General features: G+C 33.8%; 1 pseudogene across 1 annotated transcript in view; it reads right to left on the reverse strand.

Annotated features, from left to right (window-relative positions):
* Positions 1 to 13809, reverse strand: part of LOC143222259 (roundabout homolog 1-like) — a 199879-nt pseudogene that overhangs the window by 26495 nt on the left and 159575 nt on the right. Inside the window, exons 5-12 of the transcript XR_013012133.1 lie at positions 12169 to 12296; positions 10475 to 10599; positions 10103 to 10262; positions 9336 to 9533; positions 7694 to 7783; positions 4413 to 4574; positions 3045 to 3224; positions 2267 to 2391 (exon numbers count right to left, since the gene is read on the reverse strand). The product of XR_013012133.1 is annotated as a roundabout homolog 1-like (transcript). The remainder of the gene's footprint in view (positions 1 to 2266; positions 2392 to 3044; positions 3225 to 4412; positions 4575 to 7693; positions 7784 to 9335; positions 9534 to 10102; positions 10263 to 10474; positions 10600 to 12168; positions 12297 to 13809) is intronic.

Genomic DNA, 13809 nt, shown 5'->3' on the forward strand with positions numbered 1-13809 from the left:
TATCGCGTTTTAACAAAGATCAGATGGTGTGATATCTAGTATTGTACCAGCAAGTTGTCACGTTTTAACAAAGATCATATAGTGTGATATCAAGAATTGTACGAGCAAGTTGTCACGTTTTAACAAAGATCATATAGTGTGATATCTAGTATTGTACCAGCAAGTTGTCACGTTTTAACAAATATCATATAGTGTGATATCTAGTATTGTACCAGCAAGTTGTCACATTTTAACAAATATCATATAGTGTGATATCTAGTATTGTACCAGCAAGTTGTCACGTTTTAACAAATATCATATAGTGGGATATTTAGTATTGTACCAGCAAGTTGTCACGTTTTAACAAATATCATATAGTGGGATATTTAGTATTGTACCAGCAAGTTGTCACGTTTTAAAGATCATATAGTGTAATATCTAGTATTGTACCAGCAAGTTGTCACATTTTAACAAATATCATATAATGTGATATCTAGTATTGTACCAGCACGTTGTCACGTTTTAACAAAGATCATATAGTGGGATATTTAGTATTGTACCAGCAAGTTGTCATGTTTCAACAGAAATCACATAAAAGAAATGAGCCAATATCACATTAGCAGGTTATCATGTTTCATCAAAGATCAGAAACAGACAAGAAATAAATAAATAATTATAATAACAAAGAAGAAATCAGATAAAAAATGAAAAATTATAAAATGATTGTGTTTTATAAGGAGATATAGGGAAATAGCAAGGAAACCTGTGTTATCAAATGTATTGTTTTTTTAAAATAGAGCAGAATTTCTCTTGTGCACAAGGAGACATTTGATCACACCTCATATTAAAAACTCGTGCACAGGATACACGTGATCCCTGCTGAAAATTTTTGGTGCAAGAACCCAAAATGTCCACAGATTACCATGAAATTGTGCACCACAAATACATCAATTCTATGTAATATAAGGAGTTGTGTACTCGCAAGCCCCTACATGTGGCTTATTAATTAAATTGTCCTTATTTGGTGTTATATAATACATTCATTATTTTTGTAGGATAAAATACAGTACAAAAGTTATATGTGAATACATATTAAAAGAAACAAACCATAAAAACTGTACATTTTTAATCAACAGAATTTTATGTTACAAAACAAACCAATTGGCTTACTTGGCGACACTAGATTCTCACCCTGTCTTAATGGCTGTAGAATAAAAAACACTTTGTGCTTCATAGGATTACAAGCAAATGAAAATATTTTAATAATACAGTGGAACCCCTCTAAAGTAGCCACCTTCGGGACTGAGACAAACTGGCCTGATTAGAGGGGTTTCACTGTACATAACTAGGGATTATGTAAACACAAAAGGGACTGTGATTGAATGACCGCTTTCAAGGGGTGACCGAATCTGAGGAGTGGCCACTTAGAGGAGTTAAACTGTATTCGTACTGATTTACGAAATATATTAGCTCTGAGCACTAACTCTAATCAGTCATCCAAGACGCTGTTTTCACATGATTAGTTGCGACTAAATTGGTTTGAAATGTTTGCACAGAATGTTAACCCTTTGGATGTACACAGGTGGGTGTGTACATGTCATGACCATTTGATACATTCAAAATTTAATGATGTTATTTTATTATCATGGTATATCAATAAATATAGCATCAAGACACAGTTAATCACAGTATTAAAGCAAGTTTTAATTAATTAATTTCAAAAGGAAATTTTTACACTGCATTTCCTGTTTTCATTTGTTTGTAACATGCGACACTTCAACATGTGAACTGCACGTTTCAGATGTTCTTATGTCCATGTACGACCACTTAAACTATACATACAAACACAAGTTAAGCTGCCAACTAAGAGAGTTAATTTTGTGTAGGTATTTATACTTTTGTGAATGAATAGTTTACACACAAGTGGGGCTCAACTTGCTTATATTAAAAACATGTACCATACTTTAACATTCTGTATTACAGGAGTGCATGTGAAAAATACATCCATTATTTGGACTTTACTATAACAATTAAATTTTCAAGCAATTTTAAATGTATCCAGAGTAATAGAGATATAACGACTGTTTATTATTCAGACTCGATTTTAACTGAGTTCTAGTCACAACCATGAAAGCTCCAATAGTTGAATATAATTAATCACTAGCTAATAACTGGAGCAAACTGAATCAAAGTGCAACTTTCTTCACACAGAAGTGATAAAAACTACAACATAATTTACAGCTAATAAAGCAAGGTTTAATACTTGAGATCACTACAGCAGACCAACCTCCCACATAAGCTTTACAGCTGTTGAGCTTACTGCCCGAGCATCTTTCAACTTGACAGTGCTGCTGCTAAGGTAGTTACGCGCTTCTTCAAGGTCATATTCAGGTAGTATATACGATGGCAAGCCTGGAAGAAACATGTTACACGCGCAGTATGAAGTATACAAAAATGTGGTCTCAAATGAGTTTAAAAAAAAACAAACATCAAATGCATGAGTACTGTAGAACAGCTACATTGTGAGTTTATTTGTAACATACTATTCATTGATTGTGATATCGACGGTTATTTTGACTCCTAGTGACTTGGTAGGACTATTTTAAAGAGAAGATATTTACATGGCATTACCCACCGTTTAAATACTTTTAACCAATGCACGACAACATTCTAGAATTATAGTGTCTTAAACATAATTTCCTCATGGCTACACATCCTATTATAAAATCAATACAATCAATTAGGCAAGTATAAACAGTTAAGTAAATAAGAGAACGATCATTAGGGATGTTTTTAAATAGTAATAAGAAAGTTGAGAGATAAATGAACAAAATTTTATGTGGAAACAAAACATACAAGAAAGATATAGAAGTAATGAAGAGGTTTTTTTTGACTGGTACTTATAATCCTGAAGTAACATTATTTAGAACATAACTTCCAGAGAACTGACAGTAAAGGAAACTAAAAGCTCACTTGCATAATTAAGCAAACTAAGCCTAAATATGAATTATTTCTTTTGAAAAACCATTCTTCTAAGTTAAAATCTTAGATCAGGTTAAACTTACCAAGAGTGCACACGGCATCAGAAACCTCACTCGGGACACTTAACCCATGGGAATTCTCTGCCCGCACTAAGAAAGCATAGCAAGAGTCTGGTCTCAGGTTGTTCACGACAAACGTTTCTCCATTAACGCGATGTGCTGCAACCATCCAGCCGCTTTGTAAGTCACTACTGTAGTACTCGACTAATGTAAATCGAGAGAATATAAGCACGTTACACATGCAAACTCCATATTAAGTAAACTGTCACTCTACGCAAAACAGCATCTGTTTCTCAAAGACCAACAAAAGATAAAACACATACCTTAAGGACCACTACTACTAATGAGCCATGATTACAGTTTTGATTGAAGAATAACCATAACCAAAGTTCTTCTATAGTAATACTTACTCTTACTACAGTTAATAACACCTTAAAAATATTTCATTTTTGATAGATGTCGCTGTCACTTTACTAGGGAGTACTGTGATAATCACGACAGGAAAAGGACTGACAGCTCCATATACAAGTTCCACGTTAGGAACTAGGAACACTCAGAGGGTGATCAAGTCCACGACAGATCGTATTTCTTTTCACCTAGTTCAAACTATTACAGTGGACGAGATGTGAAAAACAGGAGGACATTGAGAGAAAGATCTCTTCGCTGTGGTTTCGCTAGATAACAGACAGGGACAGTGGGAATATCGTTAATCCATTCATGCTAATTAGATGACGAGACATTTGGTTACCTTAAGAGAGTCATAATCGAGTCAGACATAACATTATATATGAGCGAATTTCACAAGATGATGAATTATACGTACACAGAGCAGGTTATTCACGTGAACACAGCAGGACGAATGAAACCTCATTAATAAAGGATATGCTACTATAACGTTGTTTTATAAGTTATATTTTGAAAATGATCAAATTTAGAAATTAAAGGCAGTCTTCAACTCATTTACATATCTTGTTTTTATCTGTAAACTACTATTTTTACCTACATAACTGTATTTATCACTTGAATAGTTGTGATATTTAACTGTAGGTTAAACGTAGTTTTCCCATTTTACAAAATCAGTTAAAATTACAGTAACATCTTTTTAAAAATAATTTTATGGTGTTGGTACACTATTAATTGATAAAATGTGAAGTGAAATAAATATTCAAAATATTTTAATACTTTAAAATTTATAGAGGGCGCGACTAACCTTGCCCTCTAATCTAGAAATCATCTCAATCCTATAACAAACATATTTCAGAACGTATTCATTGGTTTGGGTTGCAAAATAAATAAATAAATACACATTGTTTTTTTTCTGTCTATATGATGTTTTAAATAGATTAAGATCTTTTAATTAACTTAATGTATAGAAATTTTCAGGAAACCAACCTGTATATCCAATCAGGGGTGATTCACCAAGTTTGGAGCTCCGTTGCCATCTTAGTGTGACTGCCGTTTCAGTTACATTAATTGTAGTTGGTTTGCCAGGAGGACCAGGGAAGGTTGATGAATCAAACATTCGATGGAAGATGGCATTTGGATTCCGAGGAGCTTAAAAACAATAATTACAAACTCCAATTTATATATGTACATACGGTCATCGTCAGGTTCACGATGACTGAAGAAGGTCGAAATGTTGTTCGCTCCTCTACGTAAAATATTTTCTCAACCCAAATGAGCCGTTTTTACATATGTATTTCTCTACAAGTGGGTTTTCTCGACATCACTGATTATTATTTCATTAAACTCCAATTTATTTTAAATACCCATCCCGGAGAAAGTGAATCTCAGAGACTAATTTTATAATGCAAGAAATAAACATACTGTGTCCAAATAATGTCTTTGGCATTACATATTTTCATACTCTGAAAGTTACTTATAGATTTGAATACATAAAAAAATCAGAAATGGATAAAAACAAAAGTTAAGGTAATTGATCAATCTCCTCTGGGTCTTCAAACATATTAAACCCATCTGCTCTCAACTAACGGCCCTGCATGGCCAAGCGTGTTAAGGCGTGCGACTCATAATCTGATGGTCGCGGGTTCGCATTCCCTTCGCGCCAAACATGCTCGCCCTCCCAGCCGTGGGGGCGTTATAATGTTGCAGTCAATCCCACTATTCGTTGGTAAAAAGAGTAGCCCAAGAGTTGGTGGTGGGTGGTGATAACTAGCTACCTTCCCTCTAGTCTTACACTGCTAAATTAGGGACGGCTAGCACAGATAGCCCTCGAGTAGCTTTGTGCGAAATTCAAAACCAAAAACAAACAAGAATCAATTATAGTTTATTTAGGACTAAATAACTACCTCTGTCTAACTTACAGCAACTGAATGGTTTGTATAAAGGCTTTTTTTCCAAAAGTTACACGTAACATTTAAGGGATAACGAGGACTCTTTGGTCCATCACGGTAATCCCATTCATTTTATCAAAAGACTCATCTGCCTTTATCCTAACTCTCCAAGTACTCATCAAGCAGTCAGCTGACTCTCCAAGTGGTCAGCTAACTCTCCAAGTGCTCATCAAGCACTCAGCTAACTCTCCAAGTACTCATCAAGCAGTCAGCTGACTCTCCAAGTGGTCAGCTAACTCTCCAAGTGCTCATCAAGCACTCAGCTAACTCTCCAAGTACTCATCAAGCAGTCAGCTGACTCTCCAAGTGGTCAGCTAACTCTCCAAGTGCTCATCAAGCACTCAGCTGACCCTCCCAATCCAGTCATAAATACTACACATCTAAAGGCAATCAGTTTCAAAAAATAACTATTCTGTGCAAGAAAATAAAATAAAATAAAATTCCCTGATGTATAACCTTCTTTCATGATGTCAAAGGTTAAACTTCTGTCCCCTAATCCTCACATTTTTACCACTAAACATGATAAAAGAAAATACATCAGTTCTATCTACTCCCTCTATAATTTTAAACTATTCAACAAGTTACGCTCTAATTGTTCTTTTTGAAGAGAAAATAATTCAAATGAACTTGGCTTCTCCACCAGAGGGATCAGCCTAGTAGTTCCTCCTTTGAAACATTTCCAACAACTTGCTGTCCTTCTTAAACCAAAGACTGAACACAGTACTCTAAGTGAGGTATAAACTGAGATTTGTTCAGCTAAATGATAAACTTCTTCGATTTCTATTCAGTATTTTTGTAGGTACAACTCAAAATACTACTCGCTTTCAAATTAGCAACACTACAACATCTAGAAAAAAACTTAATAAACCAATCAGACGAAACAATAAATATCCCTTTCTTCCTTAACACTATAGAGTTAATTTGCACCAATGTGGTACCAAATGATAAAAATCCATCTGCAAAAAAATAAAAACATCTTCCTCAGAGTCAACTACACACAAAACTAATATCATTAGTAAACTGACTGTTCCCTTATCCATACCGTTCTTGTATACTGAGAACAGTAAGGGTTCGAACCCTGAGGTACACCCATTTGCAAGTACAATCCAATTAGACCAAACTTATGAAATTCTTTATTACAGTTCTCTATTTCCTCTCCTATTATTACCCACTAATCCATTGGATTAACTTATCCTCCATACCCACAGAGATAACTTTCTTCATTAATAGAACTTTATATTGCACTTTGCCAAAAGCCTTTGAAAATTTAGGTATGCCAAATCCATACCATCACCATAATATGAGTAACAATGTCTTTGAAGAAGGTAAAAACATTCATAAGACAAGTTTGTAAGCTCTGTTAAATAGCTTTTCAAAGCATTTTTAATCAGTCTCTCCAAAACATTTACCACCATAAAAATAAAGTCAATTGTCCCATAATTACATCTACAATGCTTATCACTTTTCTGAAAAACACATACAACATTAGCCACTATCCAATCTTCTGGAACATCCCGTTACCCGAAGACTTACCAATATTTTAGTAATTGGCTTATTTATACAATCCTTAACTTATATTAATACCTTTAGAAATCATTATTTGCTTCAGAAGACAAATTTAAAAAAATTCCAGTTTTTTTAAACAGTTTTATAACTTATAATAATTTACCATCATATTTACCAATAAGTTTAACAGGATCTGGATTTTTTTTATCTGTTCCATGGTAAAAACTTTAAAAAATATTTAGTAACTCAATCATCCCATAATATTTTGTAACAACAAGGCCTGGTGGGGATAAATTCTTCAAATTTCATGAAACCCACTTGAAGGTTTGTTTGTTTTGGAATTTCGCACAAAGCTACTCAAAGGCTATCTGTACTAGCTGTCCCTAATTTAGCAGTGTAAGACTAGAGGGAAGGCAGCTGGTCATCACCACCCACCGCCAACTCTTGGGCTACTCTTTTACCAACAAATAGTGGGATTAACCATCACATTATAACGTCCTCACGGCTGAAAGGGCGAGCATGTTTGGCGCAACTGGGATGCGAACCCGCGACCCTCGGATTACGAGTCGCATGCCTTAACATGCTTGGCCATGCCGGGCTCCCACTTGAAGGAAAAATGTATTCTAAAGATGGCTGGTATGGGTTTTAAAAGTTTAATTGATATAGAGTACAGAAAAGCATTTGCAAACTCTTTTTGTTAACTTGAAGATGACCTGTGAAGGTCAAAATGTTGTTCTGTACTTTATTTTAATTAATGTTTTAATGGCCATACCAGCCATCTTTAGTATAGAAATTCATGTTCATGTTACTTACATTCAACAGACAAAGAGGCACTCCAAGATGTCTCCCCACTTTTACTAGAAGCAGTACATGTGTACATCCCAGAGTCGAGTGGCTGGAGGTCTAAAACATCAAGGATACGTTTGGTCAGGTCTATAACATGTGTGTCATACGGCAATATTGTGTAATTCATACTTATTAAAAAGCTTAATATCTAATAGAAAATTTAAGAATATTCTTTTGAATATTTTTAAATATTTATATTTAATTACTTGAAGATGGGGATTTTCATTTTTTGCCACTTTGAAGCAATTTAATTAACAACTTATTTCAAACCATAATAGTTTAATAAGTGTTGTAAGGTTTGGCAAAACTTCACATTTAAAGGTCACAGAATGTGCTACACATGCACACACATTCGTAAATTTATCACTGGATAAAAATAATACTTGATATTTTAAAAGAACATGTTAGAATGTTTTGCCATTCTACAAACGTTTCTTTGTTTTTTGAATTTCACATAAAACTATTTAAAGACTATCTATGCTAGCAGTCCCTCATTTTAAAATGATAGACTAAAAACCATCCACTACCAACTCTTCTTTACCAAAAAACAATGAAATTGTTGATCACATTATAACGCTTCTACTGTTAAAAAGGTGACTATAAAAGCAGTTGATTTTGAACCCATGACCCATGGGTTACAAGTTGATCATTCTATCTGCCTGGCCACAAATAAACATGTAATGGTACAGTGTTATCAAATAAATGCTGAAATGAAACATTTATTAAAAATAAATATAGTTTCTATAGAAATGTCACCATTAGTGCAGTGGAGTTGTCATGTTACTTGCAGAAACTGTCACATTCATATGAGCCTAAAAACGTTCTTGGCGAGATAAAACTTCAGAAAACCCCTTAGAAATGTATTTCTTTACACTTATATCTTGGGAAACAAGAGGTAACATGCAAATTGTGTTATATAAAAACTTCGATTTTTATCTGCGAGTGATTACAATAGCAAAAAAACTAATTTGATATATTTGACAAATTCAACTTGAAATTTGCCAACCTCATTAAAGTACACTTTGAAAAACTCTATCACTACAGAACTGATCTTCAGTTACAAACAATTACAAAAGAAGTGGCTACTGTCTACATCCACAAACGTCAACAGAATGGGACAAGAGGGGTCATTAACACCCCTGGAATTTCAGAAGAAAATTTATTTGAATTTATTTAAAACATGAATTGGCAAATAACATTTAAATATAAACGATGATATTAGGTTTCCATGATAACACATAATCAGTCAGACCATCACATTCAAGGTAATGGAGTGCTCTCTGCGATAGTTACTATAAAATAAAAATTGTTGTATTCTTTTCTTCTTTCCAAATTTGTTGATGACAACCACCTCAGTTCCATCATCTTCTGGTCATTACAACATCCTAATAAGGTTCACAATACGTCGGGCATCTAATGTTTAAACAATGATGTTCCCCGTGTTTCTAGGTTGGGGGCTTGTCCCCATATGGAATAAATTCTGCAGATGTCCACACTTTCATTGTTTTAAAAACATAACTTATGCGATTGGGTGTTTAGGTGGTGAGAGAACTGTGTAATCTACAATGCATAAAGAACATTATAAATGGTTATCTCATGATATACTAACCATCAATTTGTAGAGTCCCACTGTCTAAAATAGAAAATCTTGGATTGTTAATGTCAATAGCAGCTGACTTAAAAATCCACTGGACAATAGGAGGTGGAACCCCTGCAGCTTCACATGGCAATATGGCCATGGTATTCTGAGGTAATGTTTGGTTAGCGGGTCCCAACCGAATGATTGGAGGAGGAAGATCAGCCACAGCTATAAATATATAATCATAGTTATCTTTAAAAAAACAAAAACATCCAGTCGTTCTAAATAAAAACATTCAAGTTATTTGAGAGGTTATTTATAACTAGAAATTTCAAAATGGAGAATAGTACAATCATACGAACCAAGATATACAACATTCAGTTAGTAATTCTGAAACTTAAAATTGGTTCATACTTCTATTTTTTATCATTTATATACTCATTATTGAAGTGTGAGTAACACTTGAAAGTTCTAGCAAGGTAACACTTCAGTAACACTTGAAAGTTCTAGCAAGGTAACACTTAAATAATTTCAACTTATTCTTAACGTTGTACGAATATTTATAGGTAGGCATACAGATCAGGAAATACGCTTCTTTAACGAGTTCAAAATCTTATTAGTACCAGAAATACCCAATAAATTGTTGAACACAAAGATAATATTTCTAACTTCCGTTTGTTACGATGTTGTTGTTTTTAAATTAAAAATTTATTCTTATGTACATGCCAAACTGTTTTTTGGAATATGGCAACTTATACAAAATTATGTTTTCAAGGAAAATACGTTTAATTCCATACCAGTGACATCGAGGTGAGCCTTTGTCATTGTTGACTCCACCACAGATAAAGCCGAGCATACGTAATAGCCCTTGTCTTCTTTGATGACACCAGAAATTACGAGAGTTCCTTGTGATGTTACGGAAAATCGACCATAGGAGTTGCCAGGGAACATAAGTGCCTGAAATTCAATTATTCAAATATATATATATACATAAACACGAATATTTGGCTGTAACATGTCACAGCATAACTTACCTGGAACTGTGATCGTGTAATAATAAAGATGCTTACAGCAGTAGACAAATAGAACAAGGGTTGGTAATAAAAGAACGAACACGCTGAAACATGCAAAGTTTTTAATGTTCGGTTCATTTATGACCTGTGTCTTACCTGGTTACCTTCCTTCGTCCAAAATACAGAAGGGGGTGGATTTCCAGTGGCTACACATTCAAATTTGGCAATTCCATTTAGGCCAACTTGTTGATTTTTCGGTTTCACAGCAAAAGATGGTGGAGCTAAAATAATAACAATGTCTTAAATGCAAACGTAATCTTAAGTGCACATTAAACAGGGTGATTATAACTGTCTTTCAGTTTTCACCTCAATGGTAAGTACAGCCCTATTAAGCCTCCTTAAGTTAAAGCGTCGTTCACAACGTGGAAACTGTTTCCAAATTTCTGGTAAATGTGCAAAAAAAAATAATCAAAATTTAATTTTTTTTTCTCATAACTTAAGCTAGAATCAATTTGGTTAATTATTTGAACGTGCACATATTTTTGACGAAAAAATATCCGTACGTTTACTTCATTATCAAGTTACTAAAACCATAAGTAATGTTAAAAAATAAAGTTAATAATACTTCAACCCTCCTTATAAACTTCATGAGTTAATAAAACAAATGGAAAGAGAATTTTGATATTCACATCAGTAACTTTTGGTAAATATTCTTAATAATGTGAGGGGCCCGGCATGGCCAAGCGTGTTAAGGCGTTCAACTCGTAATCCGAGGGTCAATCCCACTATTCGTTGTTAAAAGAGTAGCCCAAGAGTTGGCGGTGGGTAGTGATGACTAGCTGCCTTCCCTCTAGTCTTACACTGCTAAATTAGGGACGGCTAGCACAGATAGCCCTCGAGTATCTTTGTGCGAAATTCCAAAACAAACAAACAAACTTATTTGAACTATTTTTAAACAATTTCCTTGAAGTAGGTTGAAAAGTGAATATTTGTTTTACTTTGATAATTCAACAGTAAAATATATTGACAATATATTTCCCCAACCAATTTCTTTTTATCTTTTTAAAACAATATTAATAAATACCAGTCGCTACGAAGCCAACACTTTTTGCCTGACGTGTTGATTTGTCGTTATAGGCATCATGTGTTAAAACGTTAGTGAAACGCTATACTGCTTATGTACTTCCCAAATTAAAGTTTAACATTCTAGTGCGTAAATCACTGTAACATTGACGACTTAGTCCTACTGGCGCCAGAACATTTGGCTGTTACGCCTTTCGCCAGTTTCTTATTTCAGTGATGTTTTTGGCTAAACTGAAGATCTAAATATCATTTGAAAATCTCAAAAATCTAAGCGACGTGTTTATAAAATACTTTTTCGTTTTTATATGAGAGATTTGAAACTATGATCAGCAATAAATAATATGCGGTGGCCGTTTCTCTGTCCAAGTCCATCTTTATTTACTAAACACATTGTTAAGCTACTTACCTATAACTTCAGACACATTTTGAACCAAGTGTTAGCCACGTTTAATCCCATTAATTATGACTTTAGTTTCCCATTCCACAGAATTCCCGTGTTTATATACACAAACCATGTCACATAAATTTACAAGATGTAGTAATATTCCAGAGACTTCTATAAAAGGTTTTATAATTATTTTCCGTCGGCAAAATACAAAACATCAGATCTTTTGATGCCCCCTTCCCTAGTGGCTCAGCGGTATGTCTGCGGACTTACAACGCTAAAAACCAGGTTTCGATACCCGTGGTGGGCAGAGCACAGATAGCCCATTGTGTAGCTTTGTGCTTAATTCAAAACAACAAAATATTTTGATTTTTCTTCTTACAATGAACAGTTAGAGTTGCCGATGCTGAAGCTATGCCAAACGTATTCTCAGCCTCGCAGATGTAAAGTCCTTCATCCTCAGTTCTGACGTTTGAAATCTTCAGACTTTTATCTTCCTGAATCTGCGCTCTGAAAGTGTCAGAATAAGAGCACACTGAAGTAACGGGAAAAAAAGTCCACACTTTTGAAAGTTCGCAGAAAATAATGACAAACGAATATTTAACGAACATTCCGGTTTTATTTATTTGTTTTTACGTATTGAATTGTGATTTTTTTTAAAAGTTCGTAATGATAAAGTACATCATTGATTACCTGTAGCTTTAAATATTATAACCAAGTTTAGAACATAAAGAAGCTCTGACAACAAAGTTAAGATCAAAATAATGCAAAAAATGGCGACAGTTGGTTACAACTTTTAACTTGCTGTAAAAAATAATTAATTGACTTTAGAACCTAGTTTACTGCAAAAAAACATAAAAATATTCTGGCCGGTCAAAATCCAAAGGGCAAATTATTCAAAGGCCTATGTTATAGTAGTATACTAAAGAACAACACAATTTCTTTTTTTTTTAAATCAGTTTTAAGAGTTTTAATGAATAACTGATTGTACTTATTCGCTGTATTTTCTAAGCCTAGACTAGTGTTAGCAAGTAGGCCCCCGCTAGTACAGCGGTATGTCTTAGGTTTTACAACGCTAAAATCGATTCCCTGCAGTAGGCTCCGCAGATAGCCCACTGTGGCTTTGTTATAAGAAAACACCCACCCCTGTTAGCAAATAACGCAACATTGGTCAGGGCGCTTGACGATTCGTAAGGCGAGTCGTGTATTTTCGAATATTCATATCTTTTTCATGAAGTTAAGAGTTCTGTATTATTAGTTTGCATGAGAAACTAAGTATTTTTATATGAAAATTCTATATTATCTTTCCTATGAAATTATTATTAATTCATACGAAGCATTTTAAGTATTAGATCTTTTGCATATATTATTCTATTTTTCAGTATGTGTTCATTTCTACTTTAGTGAGCACCTTGTAGCAAACGCAACAACGAAATCATAGAATAATATTGATTTTTTTAAAACAAAAAAATAGTCAAACTAAAATAAATAAATAACTTTATACTTGAACATTTTTATAATATAGCTTATAAAAAATCAAACTTTATTTTAGTTGTTTCTGCTTATAGTGTTGAAAGTAGCCACGAGATGGCAATAAAGTCAATATACTGAAAAACCTCTAATTACATAAGTATAAAAAACTTTAAAAGCGTTGAATTGTTGAATACAGTTAATTAGCTGACAAAACAATGAAAAATATATAACTTAAAATAGGTATTTAAAATGCAACACCAAAGTGATTAAAGCACCCTCTGATGGTTGTTTAAGAAGTTATTAACATATTTTGTTTTTATACATAGATAGGCCTTGTGGAGGTAGGACCTAAATACGGCATACCGGGAATATGAATTTGAGGATTCATGGTTCGTAGCAAAAAAAAAAAAAACAGTTACAAAACAAGTTTCGCACCTTGTGGCGATGGGTGTGCTATAACAGTAGTGGTAAAACTTGGAATAGAATATAAGACAGAAACAGTGATTGCTATTCACGAGTGGCCTTCCGTCTGATCTATCATTTCAAAGTT

The sequence above is a fragment of the Tachypleus tridentatus genome, chromosome 1, assembly GCF_004210375.1.
Source record: "Tachypleus tridentatus isolate NWPU-2018 chromosome 1, ASM421037v1, whole genome shotgun sequence".
NCBI classification, from domain to species: Eukaryota; Metazoa; Arthropoda; class Merostomata; order Xiphosura; family Limulidae; genus Tachypleus; species Tachypleus tridentatus.